This window comes from Chenopodium quinoa, unplaced genomic scaffold, assembly GCF_001683475.1.
Source record: "Chenopodium quinoa cultivar QQ74 unplaced genomic scaffold, ASM168347v1, whole genome shotgun sequence".
Taxonomy (NCBI): domain Eukaryota; kingdom Viridiplantae; phylum Streptophyta; class Magnoliopsida; order Caryophyllales; family Amaranthaceae; genus Chenopodium; species Chenopodium quinoa.
This window is the reverse complement of record NW_018742265.1, coordinates 17,154-33,258: the sequence shown is the minus strand read 5'-3', so window position 1 is coordinate 33,258 and position 16,105 is coordinate 17,154.

Genomic DNA, 16,105 nt, shown 5'->3' with positions numbered 1-16,105 from the left:
TTAGAGACTTAGACAACACAGGGTGATTAGAAATGGCTCCAATAGGATTCAATATTTCCGCATTTTCCACTTGGACCAAAAACTGAATATTGGAACACTAGGGTAAAAGGACATTGTTGATTATGATTATATTCGGTAAAACGACTGACAAAGTAATCACTAGAGAGTAAAGAGCACCAATGCTTGCAAACCAACTTAAATCGACACACAGAGTCAATTGGGAGACGTAGGAATATTTCGGTCAGCAGCTCGTCTATCATGCTGCTAAACAACTCAAGCTTGAGCTCTAAATCAGCCTCAGCCTCATTCTCCCCTCTCGATTTTAGTTCCTTCCTTCGTTTCGAAACAACCAATGTTGATGACCTCTTCTTAACCTTACTCCGTTTTGTCATCAAGCGAGAGTAAGGCACCATGTTGAAACCCATTACTACAAATATGATAATGATTATGATGATTATAGATTAATTTACAAATTACAGAAAATACCCCAATCCAAAACTCAACCCCAGCAACCAGGGAAGGAGGAGCTGCTGACCTGTTATCAGGGAAAACAGGTCAATTTCAATTCAAAAAATCCACTTACAAAACAAAGTTCAAAACTTGATTTGATTATGATTATGATTATAGATTAATAAAGGGGTTTTATGTGGGTTTTTTAAGATTGACTTGAGCAATGATTATCTTGCAAAACTAAACTTAGGAGATTTTACGCTGAATTTTAAACAGGCCCGTCCCTGAGGAAGCGCAGGGAAAAGAGATTTAATTTCATATTGAATTATCTCGAAAAATACATAATTTTAGGGATATTTGATTCAATAATCAAATTGCGCTCATAATTTTCTTTTTTTTGGATATGATGTTTCATAATCAAAGAATTTACGAACCCTAAACTTAAAGCACTGATAATTAAATTAGATTAGATCAAATATAAACCCTAGTTGTGAAATTGATGTGATGATAACAACAACAAACAACTTACCTTAGAAGCTGCTTCAATGGGGGATACAAGAATTAGATTCAACGGAGAACGCTTCAATGGAGAACGTTGAGTGCGCTTCAATGAAATAACTCAGAGAGGTAGGAAATAGGGATGGAGGCCTTTAAAAGCCATGACCGCCATACTTATAATATGGGTTAGATCCGTCTGATAAATAAATGGGACGAGTCTTTATATGATCGCCTAATTATGAGATAGGTGGGCTTTAAAAGGTTTTAAGTAAATATGTTTTAAATATCAATAATCAATCAATCAATATTAATAACTATAATAATAATAATAATAATAAATAAACTATGAATATAAATATAAATATAAACATAAACAATAAATAAACTATATAATAAAAGACACACCAGCAATGACACGTGTCATTTCCTGGTGTGTCCTTAATTTTATTTTATTTTTTTGGTTTTTTTGAAAAAAAACCTCAATCATAGAATAAAATCTTATACAAAAATAATTTATTATATATGTTTAATACAAAGATAATTACTTTAAAATAAAAGATTGATTTACCTTTTCACACAAACATTTATGACTATAATACAAAATATTAATATGATTTGCGACATATAATGATTTACTACACAAGAGTATTTATATTTTTTTCCCTTAAAGTTGTTTATTTATTGATTAGAATTCACAATAGAGTAGTGCATATACATTTACTACCCCTTGAATGATAATAACCCCGCTCTTTCCCTTCTCTAAGTAAAAATATGTTACTATATTAATTATTTTATTTTATTTATAGAAACATTACTATTTACTACCTTAATATATAAAAATTAGTTCGACTATACTTCATAATATTAATATAACACACACAAAAATCTCATGAAGATTAATATTACAGTATTATTTATTGCCCTCATTCAAAATATATATATATATATATATATATATATATATATATATATATTTTTTTTGTCAGGAAGCAAAAGCATTATTCAAAACATGTTGATCTATATATAATTATATATTTGAATCTACACATCAATATTTCAATTACTTAATAGACGATTTTATTACTTTGTATTTAAGATTATCAAATTATTCAATTTATACTTATTAGATATATCCACTTATCTTTCATATTTTAATCAAAGATTGTCCATAGTATTTTTAGATTTTTTGTTTTATTGTTGTAAAATAACCAATTATATTGAAAAGTTGATAATAATTTCTTAAAATTATCGTGTATGGCACTATACTTAACCTAGTTTTTAAATATTTTCATACACCAAAGCTTGTATCAAATCTTTGTAAGTTTTTAGTTTTTTTTTAAAAAAAAGAAACAGCTAAAATTACATTAATTAAACTGAGTTTACAACAAACGAAAGGACAGTAAAATAACATAAGTTACTATTGGCATAAGAAGCCCTTACACAATACCAATTAAGGTCATTAACGATATTTACCTTAGCTTCAAGTTATTACAACGAGTGATGACAATGCATATAGGCTTACCAATATACATTTAAACATGCGATGGGACTATTGATAGAACGAGGGAAGTTGGTGATGATGTTTCGTGTTGTGCAAGGTATTTTCTAACATACAATTAAAAGTCTATGAATGTTGATGAAATGACGGAGACAACCCAAAATCAGTATGCCTTACCCTAAGGGGCCCCAATAATTCAAATGGATAAAATCTTCTTGAGATGTATGCTTCATACATGTCAATCACATTTCTTTGCGATCTCACAAAACCATATTTTTATACTCCCTCCGTCCCCATAATATAGTTCTTATTGTGATTTTTTCATGGTATTTAAGAAATGAGAGGAGAAGTGGAAAAAAGCTAGACAAAAGTACAAGGCAAGTGGATAATTTAAATGAAAAAAAATGAAAAGTACAATTATAAACAAAAGTTAGAGAGAGAAAGTGAAAAAAAGTACAATGCAAGTTAAGGGTAAATTAGGAAGTTCAATGAATAAAGTCAAAAAATAAGGGTATAATGGTCTTTACATACTATTCAAAAATAGAAATAGGAACAACATTTTGGGTCTCTAAATAGGAAAACAGAAACTATATTGTGGGACGGAGGGAGTATATATTCTCATACAAGGTCATGATGTTGTAATGACTTTTACCTTATCACATACAAATAGGTTTAACAACCTATAACCATCCTCCTTCAACAAGGTTTATGTAAATTTGAATTTGAAATTTTGCTACATCTTTCAACAAACATAAGTAACACCACTTCCATTAAAGGAACACATTTTTATTAAAACTAAAGAGATTAAAAAGGGCAATTCCAAGAGTCAAACGACTCCGTTTCATCCTCCAATTAACCCTGAATTAGACTTGTCTTTGCTTTTCGATCTATTATATTGGGTGCTTCCAAGCTCTAAGTTTAATTTTTAGAAAAATTCACTTTAATTTATTAATCCGAACTTTCAGCGATTTACTCTCAATAATCCCAACTTACATTAATTATGGAGCACTATGAACTTTTGGGTTGATTTTCTTCCACTAGGTCGATTTACCAGTGACTTAAAGAAAGGGTGATTTTTATTTTGTAAAAGCCATGTGTGATGTATCGCAACATAATTGGTCCAAATTCTTTTTGTAAAAAAGAAAAAAAATAATTAAAAACCTTTCCCAACGAGCCATCATCCGTCCTCCCCTTAGCCCCAACCCCCAGCCCGACCAAAATTCAACCGCCCGCCTCCCTAACAACCGATAACACCCGGTCGGCCCCTCCCTACCCTTAAAACTACTCGGGCGACCCACCTACACCATCGAAACCACCCCCTTCCCCCATCCCCAAAATAGCCCCTCCCTTCTCAGGTCGACGAAACCACCCCTCCTCCCTTCCCTCGTCGTCGAAACAGCCGATTTTTTAGCTCCTTCAATTGGAGATTATTGCCAAGAAATTAGCTCAGTTGTTATTTTTGTTTAATTTGATGTTATTTACGCCAACCGTGAATTATAACCAATTTAGTGGTGTCAATCATTAATTTCGTGTTCATATTAGCTCGTTCAAAGTTAGTTTTAATTTCATGTCATTTTACGCTTATCTCGTCATACATTTCAGTTCCCTTAAAATAAAGTTGTTAAAAGTGCACGCTTGTATCGAGTGTATTTTGTCGTCATATATAAGTTAAAATTTAGTTAAACTGGGGCTGTAATTTGATTTAAACGTAGGTACCTGAGGCCAAACATGGATGTACGCAAGAAGCTAGTCTATCTCCGAGAGCCCCGAACACGTTCAGTGAGGAAGAAGGTATTAGTCATGGTGGATGACGATTTTGACGGGCTATATCGAGTTTGGAGTGAGGAGGTGGATGTGAGTCCAAACAAAATCATGATCATTCACGAGAACAAAAAGGTGTCTCCACTAGTAAGTCTTCGGGGTGTGAGGAAATGGCGATAAAATATTTTTGCTTCACAGACAAATAAGCCATGAGGAAGCCTAATGTGTATGTGTGTTGTCAGCAAAATCAACTGAACACCCTTTGTAAGAAGCCTAATGATTTCACCTTTGCACTTCATGTTGATCGATCAGAGACTTTAAACTTAAAATCAAAGCTTTTGACGTACTTAATGTATTTAACTTTTTACATGTACTTGACTTTCTAACTTGTTGTATTTGGTGGCAATGTTTGTAATTTGATGGCAGTTTCCTCATATTATCCTATTTGGTGCACTGTCCTCACTTTACTTCTTCATTTCATATTATCTTGTTTGTGTAAAACAACCTCCTTGCACCACATTGTTTGCCACGAAGAATCACTGAATTTTGAAACTATATCCTCCTATTTCAATCCCTATATACTGTTTCCTCCATTATTTTCCATGAATTCCCTTTTTACCTCCATTATTTCCGGCCAACAAAGCACAAAATCCAAATTCACCATGAATTCCAGAGTGCAAGTGCCATTGTCCATCACGAAGCAGCTTGGGAAGATGCAAATTGCTGGTTCTTCTCGAAATATCTTATACCACCCGAAAGGCCCATTAATGTACTTTAGTAGGGTTTACTTTTGAAAACGTCCCGGAAATGGACTTTAACGAAACCCGTTACTTTTACAATGATCAAGATCTATCCGAGTTCAATCAGGTGTGCTTGCGTCAGTTGCATGCCGAGTTGTGCTCCAAACCGGAGGACGGTGTCCCTAACGGCACCCCGTTTAGGATGATGCCAGTCTTTCCCAACCAAACCCACTCCGACCGACGTACATGCCTTTAACCGACGACGTGGCGGCTTACCTACCCAAAGGGGTCGCCATTTTCATGAAATGGTTTTGCATTCGGGAGTGCCCTTCATCTCCTTACTACATTCCAACAGAACTTGTTTTTGATATGAAGATTGTGCTTGATTTGGCCAACACACCGACTTTCTCACTCCCAATTCCATCTCGAGAGGTCCTTTTTTGCGCAACTAAGGTTGGTCTCCACGTCATGCAAATTAATACTCCATTGTCTTCCATTTGGTTCACCGTTAACTCGGATGTGACTCGTTTAGGTGGTACCAGATACTTCAACGTTGTCGTTAGGTCTGAAGCTTTTGACCGGTTTTAATAATGGTCTAAAGTTTGCTAAAGGTCAACATGTGGTCATTTGGAATTGTCGTAGCGTCCACCGGCCTTCTTTCCGTGAAAATTTTGAAAAAATCCACAACAAATACAACCCAGTGTTATGGTGATAACGGAGGCGAGGACTAACAAACCTATGATTGGGTTCGTTAGAAGTGGATTAAGTGGTCATTACCGTGTTGAGGCATTAGGCCCAAGCTCGGGTCTTGGAGGTGTGCTGGTGGCGTGGAATGCAGTGGTGGAGCCCTATTTCTCAAAAAGCCAGGATACATTGTACAGACACATTTTGTCCATGACAGTCATTGTAAGTGATAATCATTCGTTAGTCCCTTTGTTAACATTGGGTATTTTTTTGTAACTTCAGTATCGAACACACGTAACGTTAATCTTTGTTATCAGCCGAAGCCCACTTTGAATTCGGTAATTGAGAACATTTCAAACATTGTGCACGTTCTTGAAGACGCACGAAGCGACACGGAGGAGTATGAATCAGATAGGTTTTCGAACGTGGGGTTAGATGATCACCCAACCATTCATGATTGGTACGACTGATCGTGTTATTATCATTGTCATCGTTAAATTAATATTGTAATGGGGTTTGTTTGTGGTGTTGATGCCCAATTAATATTTGTAATGGGGTTTGTTTATTGTTGTGTTGATGCCCAATTGATGCCCATTTTTATTTTCCCCGTCCCTAAACTAAATTTATATGAGAATGCAACATAAAAAAACTAAAACAGCAAAGTAATTTATCATAGTGAACTACTCAAGAGTGAAGTAGTCAAGTGGCCTGCAGAACCGTCACTGTTGTAACCATCATAAGCAACTCACGTCACTGTTCAAACCTTCCATGACGTCAAATCAACTCACATTTTTTTTGGCCAAAGTCTCTGATATTTTGTCTCTGTAAAGTCACCCTAGGAACCAAGCATAATTTATTTTTGTCATAATTTAATTTCCCTCTCTAAAGTCACTCAACATTTCCTTACCACATTTCCTTACCCAGGGCGTCGTTTGTTCTACCTCTGATTTCTTCACTCAATATTTTGATTATAAAATATCCACAGTGTTTAGCTTAAACATGGCATTGTTGACTACATGGTCTACGTCCATTATTTCGGAATATTAGACAGAGTGTACCAGTTTATGTCTAAATGAAGGCCTTGAAACTGTGTTATGGCCAACAATTTTGTCTTTGAACTTTTTAATATTTGGTCTGTACTAAACAATGCAATTGTCCAAAAAGGGGAGAGTCTAACGCTATTTCTGTTAGTATCTTGAAGTTTTTGAATTAAAGATCCATATCTTCGCACAAATTTAACAATAATCTAATGATTAAATATCTCTCACAGTTTTACCTCGGTTTTTAAAACAATTTTGAAATGGTAATTATGCCTTATTAACCGTCACATCACTTCATTCATCCTCTTTTTCATGCATCTTCATTTACTCTCCTTGACATGTCTCCTCACATCTAGTCTTAACCGTCATCTCTCTCCTCCTTTAGAGACTCTCTTTCTCTCTCTTCCTGCACTTCATCCTCCTTTCTCAATTTTTTTGACCTTAATATTCAACCCTCCTTCGTTCTTCATCATCGATGGCACCTAAGAGAAAATCCACGGCAACAAAACCCTCCCCCACTAAAGTTCCAAATACTCGTGCTACTCGTGCTTCGTCCAGACGCCACGTTCCTGAAATCCTGCTCTCCGAATCAGCGACATCGGATTCTTCTCAACAGCCAAATGTCCGGTCCGGTCCAGTTTATCAACGTGACACGAAGGTAAATTCCTCAATTCCATCATCTTGGTTTCGAAATCATACGACCCATGGTAAATGGAAAGATGGATTTCATTGTCAAAAACTTTGCTTTTCTGAATTGATGGATGTCGACTTCATAAACTCTGCCCAATTAAATTGTTTTGAAATTTTTCGAGAGTCAAATTTGTTTAATTTGTCATGTGTGTCTGATTTTACCGTCCCTCGTCTTACTCGTCTGTTCTACTTAAACATGGTTGTCTCAAAGAGTCGGGGAGAAATTTCTCTAACTTCTGTAATCAAAGGGAAGGAGATCTCCCTGAATTCTTCAACCCTTGCTCAAATTCTTGGCACCTCTCCTGATTTTTCAAGGGATTCCCATCCTCCCCGCGTGGAATGTGTCTCAAAGGCTAAAGAACAGTTCTTGCTTCCAAATTCTTCTTCCTCTCGCCAATTGACTCATTCATCTCTCCTGCTTGAACCCAAAATAATTTTTACTTTTTTGGTTCTTTGCATTCTTCCCCGATCAAATTCATGGGAATTAATCACTGATCAGGCCCTTGAGATTCTGTTTCTGCTTTTCAATGGCTATAATGTTGATCTGCCATATTTGGTTCTTAATCATATGGTTCATTGCATCTCCTCTTCAAGGCTTATGCCTTTGCCCTATGCCAATCTGATTCCCAATATATTGTTATTTTTCGGTATCTCTGTTGAAGATGAGGACGTACAACAAATTCAGACTCCTAGGGTTGGTCTTCAATCCCTTACCAAAATTGGTATTCTACTTCTTCCAAACGGGTCTTGGAAGCTTCGTTCTGACCTTACTCCAGAGGAAATTGCTGCCCTACCCTCTTATTTGTCTAAGGGGAAAGGCATTGTTGACTCTTCTGTGTCCTCCTCTCGTCTGGATGCTCTGGAGTTTGGTTTGGATGACATTCATCGTGATATCTAAGACCTTGATTCGAAGCTGGACCAAACTCATGAGCTTTTGGCCATTGTTAATGCCAAAGTCAATCAGCTCTTCCATCTCTGTTCTCTCAATTTCACTGCTACTGGTAGCATCATGCCCCTCCACGAGGATGCTGCTGAGCATGCCCGTGAAAAATCTGCCAATGTCCTTCTCAACTGTGAGGGCTCTGTGCGTAACCGTCCTATTCTTCGTCCTTCGGTGTCTGAGCCCTCTATCATTACAGTGGAGGAGTATGGGGTGGTTAAGAAATACAGAGAAGCCGAAGAGCAACGGAGGCTGGATGAGATGATGAGGGACAAGACCATGAGAGAAGCTCACAGGCGCTTCGTAAACAGGGCTCATGCTGATGTTCGTCATAAGCAAAGCCAAAAATGATTTGATGCTTCTCTCAAGGCCTTGACATATGTTGTTGTGCTTGACTCTTTTATTTTGAACATTTGATCTGTTATTTTGGTCTGTAATCTTTTAAACAATTTTTAACTTTCTGGCTGTGTTCCAAACATTGCTGAACCGTTTCTATTTGCAGGTTGTAATCCTTTAAAATAACATTGTTATGGTGTTTTATATGTATGATGGGCTATATGTTTTTTTGTGTATGTTTGTTATGTATGTATATTCTGTGCAGGCTGAGAACTTGAGAACTCTATTCAACCCCCCCCCCCCTTGATCCTATTGATCCTTCAATGTGTGATCAATTACCATAGTATACGTGTCTTGTCTCAAGTCCTAGAGATTATGTCTGCGAAGATTGCGAATTGAACCTACAACTGGTCAAATCCGCTTAGTCATCTGTAGCCCTTGAGATTATATATGCGAAAATTGCGAATTGACGCTATCACTAAAGAAAGAATTGAATATTCTCAGCATTAGTACAAATAATTGATGTTGAAGCATTGTAATTTTGTCCGTTGCTATTATTGTTAAAGGGAACTATTTTTTTTATGTACAGGTAAATGAAGAACTTCTTACAACTTAGTTCATCTATTTCAAAAAATTTAAGGCAGTTTTGTCCCTCATTAGTACAAAAAATTTAAGGCAGCATTAGTACAAATTGTAATTTTGTCCCTCATCATTTCATCTATTTCTTACAACTATTTCAAATGTTGGAGGTTGGCAGTTGCAATTCAAGACTTTAAACCAGTCACCTCATCCATTTCCATTGCTTCAAGATGAAACCCTTTCACATGAAGCCATTGACTGTGCAGAAAAATAAAAGTTAAACCAAAACAAGAGCGTGAAATGGACAGGGGGAGTGCAAGCAAGGAAAGTGTATAAGTGGGGGAAATGTCGCCAAATAGGAGGGAAACACAATGAGTGGGGCAATGCAATAATTTCAGCCTCCGAACCTTTCAAACGCTGTCACCAAATACCTGGTGATAAAGATAGTTTAATGAAGTGTATCATTCGTGAAAGTCAAAACCTGGAGTGTACTATTGATAATTTCCAAAATAATAATTAAGTGATATGTTCTCATCAATATATCATCTACTTCGTACAATTAAGTGCTTGTATCGAAAAATCTAAAATCTTACCGTTGAATGAAATTAAATGAAATTTGGAAAATTCACCTAATCTAACAAAAATTCGATCAAGTAGTCTGCTTGAGTTGGCTTCGGTTTTGTCTCATTAAGTGCTTGTCTCATTTTTATTTATGTCAATTGCATTACCAACACTACAGATATGATTTTCAAATGGGTGTGCGACATATTTAAAATTATGGGTATGAACTATGGGTATATTATGTTTGAAATTATGGGTATGGTATGACAAAGTTTTGGCTTAATTCAATTGCCAAATGTTTGTGACAATGACAATACAATGACAGGGACAAGGACAAAGTACTGGAGGACGTACTATTTGACAATGACAATACAATGGAAAGGGCACACTTCCTAAAAAGTTGTTACCAAAATTTATTTTTTACCCTACTTCACAGTGCCAACATTTATTTTTTGGTTTTTAAACGTTCCTAAGTCCGACCGTACTCCTTCCTTTCTCTTTTCCTCTGTTGTCCGGATGTGAAGCTGTTATCGGAAAAAATAAATATTTCAGCCTAACAATGAAGCACCATGTACCCACCACCCTCATGTTCCTGGGCAATCTATGCCCCCTTCAATTCATAATCCTTCATTGACGTACCCTCCTCGGTTTCAATCTGTCTACTCTAACCCTTCTGCCTTTTTTACACCGGGGCAATATCCATCAAACACTCCCGGTTTTGTTTGTGGGCAGTATCCATCGAGTACTTTGGGTTTTGGTGCTGGGCAATATCCATCAAATACTCCGCGTTTTGGTGCTGGCAATATCCATCAAATACTCCGGGTTTTGGTGCACCACAACCTGTTTATTCGGACCCTCCTCATTTTCAATGTCTCTACTCTAACCCTTTTGTCTCTCTTCCTCGGGGTTTTGCTCCAGGGCAATATCCCTCAAATAGTCCGGCTTATGGAGCACAACCAGTTTATTCGGACCCGGGTGGTACTTCAGCAAATTGGGTTGTCAGACAATCGGCCCCTGTTACGTATTATGTGGTATGTTTTCTCTTTGTCTGGAAAATGGATAGTTGTTGAAAGTTTGTTTGTTGTTTCTAATTGAGTTTATGGTTTATGATTGAGTTTATGGTTTATAATTGAGCTTATGCTTTATGGTTTGTTGTTGAAAGCACGAACATGTGTACTCAACTATGGGTACTATGATTGGGAAACCAACCAAATCATGATTTCATCATACTTTTGAAGTTTTAAATATTAAAGCAATTTTTTTAGGGGGTGATGAATTGTTAATTTTCAAGGGGGATTGGTGTTGGATTGAATTAAATGAGGTTGTGTTGAGATTTGGCGGTCAAATTCATTTGGTCAAAATTGAAAATTTTTATATATTCGGGGAAATGAGTTGAATATGTTTACTAAGATCAGGGATTAAGTCAAATTAAATTAAAGCTTGTATTCAGAAGAGGTAAGGTTGAATCGTTCATGAATTGATGTTTACAGTGTTTGGTTGTTACAATTACAAATGATCTTGTTTCGATAAGTTATTTGAATTAATGATTTAACAATTATGCAACTATGTTGCATACCTTTAAAAAAATTTCAACATTTCCTTATACTCAATTTTCAACGTTTCCTTCTGTTGTTATTATTAATAGTGATACTTATGCAGATTCTTATTTTTTATAATTCGATTATAATCTTATTTGTTGTTTAGATTATGCGACATTAATCTGATCCAATCTTTGCACATTACTGTTTGTGAAATTCGAAGTTCTGTCTTTTGTTTCTTTCTGATCTAATTTCACCAATTTTTGGTAAATGCTGATAATCGGATTGTACAGCACAACCCTCCAGAGATAACAAAAACCGAAGGACCATGGTGTGATATTTGTCAAATCACCTGTACGAGCACTGACTGTCTTAATAAGCACTTAGTGGGAAAGAAATCCCAGAAGAGCTTACGAAAGCTCCAACAGAACTCCATTAATACTGTCTCAACTGTTGCTTCACTGCCCCACACATCTGCTGCTAAAACGCAACTTGAAGTGCGTACCGGGGAAACCAGTGCACAACACAACCTTCCAAAGCAAAGAACAGAAGGAGAACCGTGGTGTGATCTTTGTAAAATCAGCTGCACAAGCGACGATGGTCTTAAGACGCATTTAGTGGGAAAGAAACACCAGAAGAACTTCCGTAGGCAGGAGTGTCTGTAGTTGTCTGTTTTAAAAACATGGACATCAGGATGTAATAGTTTAATGATCGATTCTGCTGCATAATGTGAATGACTTAAACATATGACTTTATTATCCTAACCCCCTTGGTTAATAACCTTAACATGAATTAGATTTTTTGAAAAGTTTGTACCGCATATGTTATGGTCATTTTATAAAAACCGTGCAATATCAAGTACAAGTAGCGTTTCATACGGAGTGTACAAAATTCTGACAATGTATTGGTTGTTTTCTATGCACCGAATACTGAGATAATTGGCGGCCAGCACAGGCAGTTAAGTTATGATGCATTAAAATTGTGGTTCAAAATTGTGACTTTTAAAAAATGTGCCTTTTCAAAAATGTGCCTTTTCAAAAATGCATTACTTCGTTTATTGTGTTTATTTATAAACCGTCCTTTAGTTTTCTTTTCAGTTCTCCATGTTCTTTGAATTTTTTGTGGTTTCTCCAACTTCTTTTAAATCTTTTCCTCTTCCTACGAGCACCGAAACCATGGCTAACAGGGAAATGCGAGAGTTGAAAGCGCAACTTGAAGTGTTGTACGTTGAACTGGCTGAAATAAGTGCGCAGGAGAAGGCTAAGGGAGAAGAATTGGGTGAAATCCGTGCGCAGAGGAAGGTTAACATAGAAGAATTGGCTAAAATTAGAGCAGCACATACGGCCAAGCTACAAGAAGCGAGGGTTTTGTCAGCCCAGTTGCAGCGGCTTCGAGACCAGCGCATTGCAGAGCTTTATGGGCAAGTTGATAAAATCCGTACAAGGGGTTTGGCAGGTTATGGCGGAGATGGGCCGACTATTGAATATGTGGAACCTGTTGACAGGATTATTCAACAGGACAGGGGTGAAAACGTGGCTAGGAATGTTGGTGTACGAGGAGGTCATGTAGAACAAAAGGATGATGGTGGTGTTGGCGATGTTGGAGGAGGTCCTGTAGAACAGAATGAGGTTGGCGGTGTTGATCAGGAGATGGAATGCATAATTCAATATAAGAATCACCATAGATCTGCTCTAGTATTGTTTTTCACTTGCGTATTCGTGTGTTTGTCTTTCTATTCGTGTGTTAATGTGTGTGATTTGATGTTGTGTTGTTTTCCTTGTGCGTAGCCTCTTCATAAACATTAGAAGTATTTTTCTTCTGTTTTTTCGGCTCCTGTTCGTGTTTCAACGTGGTCCCGGAGGGCCAGCGTGGAATGTGGAATTGCTCGGTGCTAAAATTAGTGACACTCGTGGTATATTCATGTATTCTGGTTGGGAGAACTTTGTGGTTGACAATGATGTCCAGGATGGTTATATTCTGAGTGTGCGTTATGTTGGTCAAGGAGTTTTTCATATTACTGTGTTAACTGATAACTAGGATCTGTTGTGATCCGTTGTGAGGCTTGTGACTAGTTTTGAACTTTTAGATGAAGCTCTTGTTTTGCGTTAAGGATTTGTTGTGGATCTGTTGTAAGTCCTGTACAACATTTCTTTATACTTAATGATCTCAATAACATTTCTTTTGCGTTAATGATCTCTTCTTGACATAATGTTCAGTATCTATTTTTGAAAAATGTGTGTTGGATGCTATTAAATTCTTCTAATTCTCTAAAATTGGAACCTAAAATCATTTTTACTTATTTATTTGGTGCGTTCCATTATCCCTCGCGTACGAATTCGAGAGAACTTTTGAATTGCGCTTCTTTCTTTGTACACCTTGAATCTTAGTTACTTGTCCAAGTTACACCTTCGAATATTTTTTCTTGTATCTTCTTTCCTGATGAGGAAGGCGTCTCTCCTCTCCTAAAATTGGATTATTATTGTACACTTTGCGGGTTGAAAGTTATAATCTGCTTTATTCAATAATCTGCTTTATTTACAATTTTTTTAAGTCTCCTAAAATTTAAGTTTTGTAAGTTTTGAACTGAATCTCAAAGCCTTGAATTCCGCCTTAGGTTTTGAAGCTGAATTCAAGACCTTGAGATTCATATTGAACCCCCCTTCAAAGACCTTGACAACTTTGCTTCGTTTATAGTTTAAATGAGTTGACGAGTTGTCGAGTCTCATTTAATTATTTTACTTATTTTAGTTTACTTTAACTCGCATTATTACATTCTTTGCAAAAGCTGAACTAAATCTCATTTAATCCACATAGTATTTTGTCAATTGAAAATAATATTAATCTGAATAGTATTCAACGAAACTGAAAATAAGAATATCCAAATACAAATAATATCCAAATCATTATAATGACATGAAATACAAATAGAAATACAAATAAGAATATCCAAATCATTCATCTGTTAGCTCAAGCATTCGGCCCCTCCTTTGCCTAGCCTTGAAGTTAAACCCAGGCACTGGTGGTAAATCATGCATCTGCATCCAAATAAAGTTCAATAAAGTTCACCGTAAGCAACTACTTTAAGATCAGAGAACACAGGTGAAACAACTACTTTAAGATCAAACCTCACATTATTCACTCCAGCTTGTAGGGGTCCAACACTATCCCTTGCATCCCTTGGGTGGTGTTCACCGTAAGCAACATACAATAGCTTGAACCACAGAAAGAAATACAAATGGAATAAGGTTACTCTAAACCATACTATGCAAAATAATAAAAACAACACAAAAGTTGAAACAAATACAAAAGTGCTTACCCCTAGTTTCCCGTAGTCGCCAGACAGCAATTTGTCTGATTTTGCTGCCTTCCCAATCTGCTGCATAGTCCACACTTTAATTCTTGGAAAAACATCCCACTCAATAGGATCCCTATCCAACCGATCCAAGTAAAATATCTGCCAAATTGTAAAAGAAAAAGAAGCAATTACTAAAACAAAACGCACAAGGAAACACAAAACAAGCAAGAATACACTGAAACACTTACTACGGCAAATATTGCACACCCCCCGCATCCACTGGCAAACCCGTTAGCATAGAAACGTCGAGCAAAATTTTGAACGCTCTCCAGCAACTTCGACAACACTAAAGAACACCAATCATACTCAGTTGCCTCCATAGCACAACTTACTGCAGGTAGTAGGTCAGACGCAAGCCGGGAGGACTGCATGGGACACAACACCATCTCCAAAGCAATTATCAAGAACAACGTCTTGAATTTCTCTTCCTCTCCAGCATCAAAGTACCCCTCCAACCGATTCATCATATCTGAACTTAATGGTATGCCTACAGACGTGTATACCTGACCAGATTGTCCAACAGACTTCTTGGACTCCAGATTTACCATACTTCAAAAAAATTCTCTGAACCTTTTCATGATCACGTTCGGTCATGGTTTTAGTACAAGGAACAGACCTAGGACCCATTGGTATCCCTAGTACCCACCGAACCTGATTCTTTGAAAACCTAAACTCAACACCGTTGGTACTTCTAAGTATTTTACTGATTGGATCCATCCGTGTCATCACCCAGTTTGCCAATTGTCTTGGTAAATGCATATCTAAAGCAAGATGTAAAAGACTACCAAATCCCATCTCACAAACCCAACGTCTTCTCCTATCATCAAATTTCTGACATATGCGCCCAAATGACTCAATGCGGCAACTCATGTTAGGACGCTGCCAATGAAATTACAGTAATTAAGTTAATATCCCACACCAAATGACCACTGAATCAACAAGAAAACTTACCCGGCTTCTGGCCTTTGAATGTTCAGCCATCACCTCCGCTCTACCTTTGACAGCCCCTCCATAACTTAATCCTTCATCCTAAGCACACCAGTAACTTAATTCATATATAAACCTTAATCATGCAAAAACACCAAACACCAAATTCACACGCACCGAACAGAATTCCATGTTGTAGTACCTTAAACAATTCCGGATACAAATGCATGGTCTTCTGCCCACATACCTTACTCTTCTTACTGAGCCCATACCCCTCTTCATCATCTTCGGCCTTCGTTACCAAAACATAAAACCATAATTCAAAACATAATCACATCCCAACCTCACCATTGTATCTAAAAAATCTAAAGAATATATCTAAAAAAAACCAAAAACCCTCACCATTGTACGTTTACGCTTACCATTCCCCGATGACATTTTCATAATCCTGTCAAATACATCAAATAAAGTGTGTTAATTACATTACACACAATACTCAATCTAATCT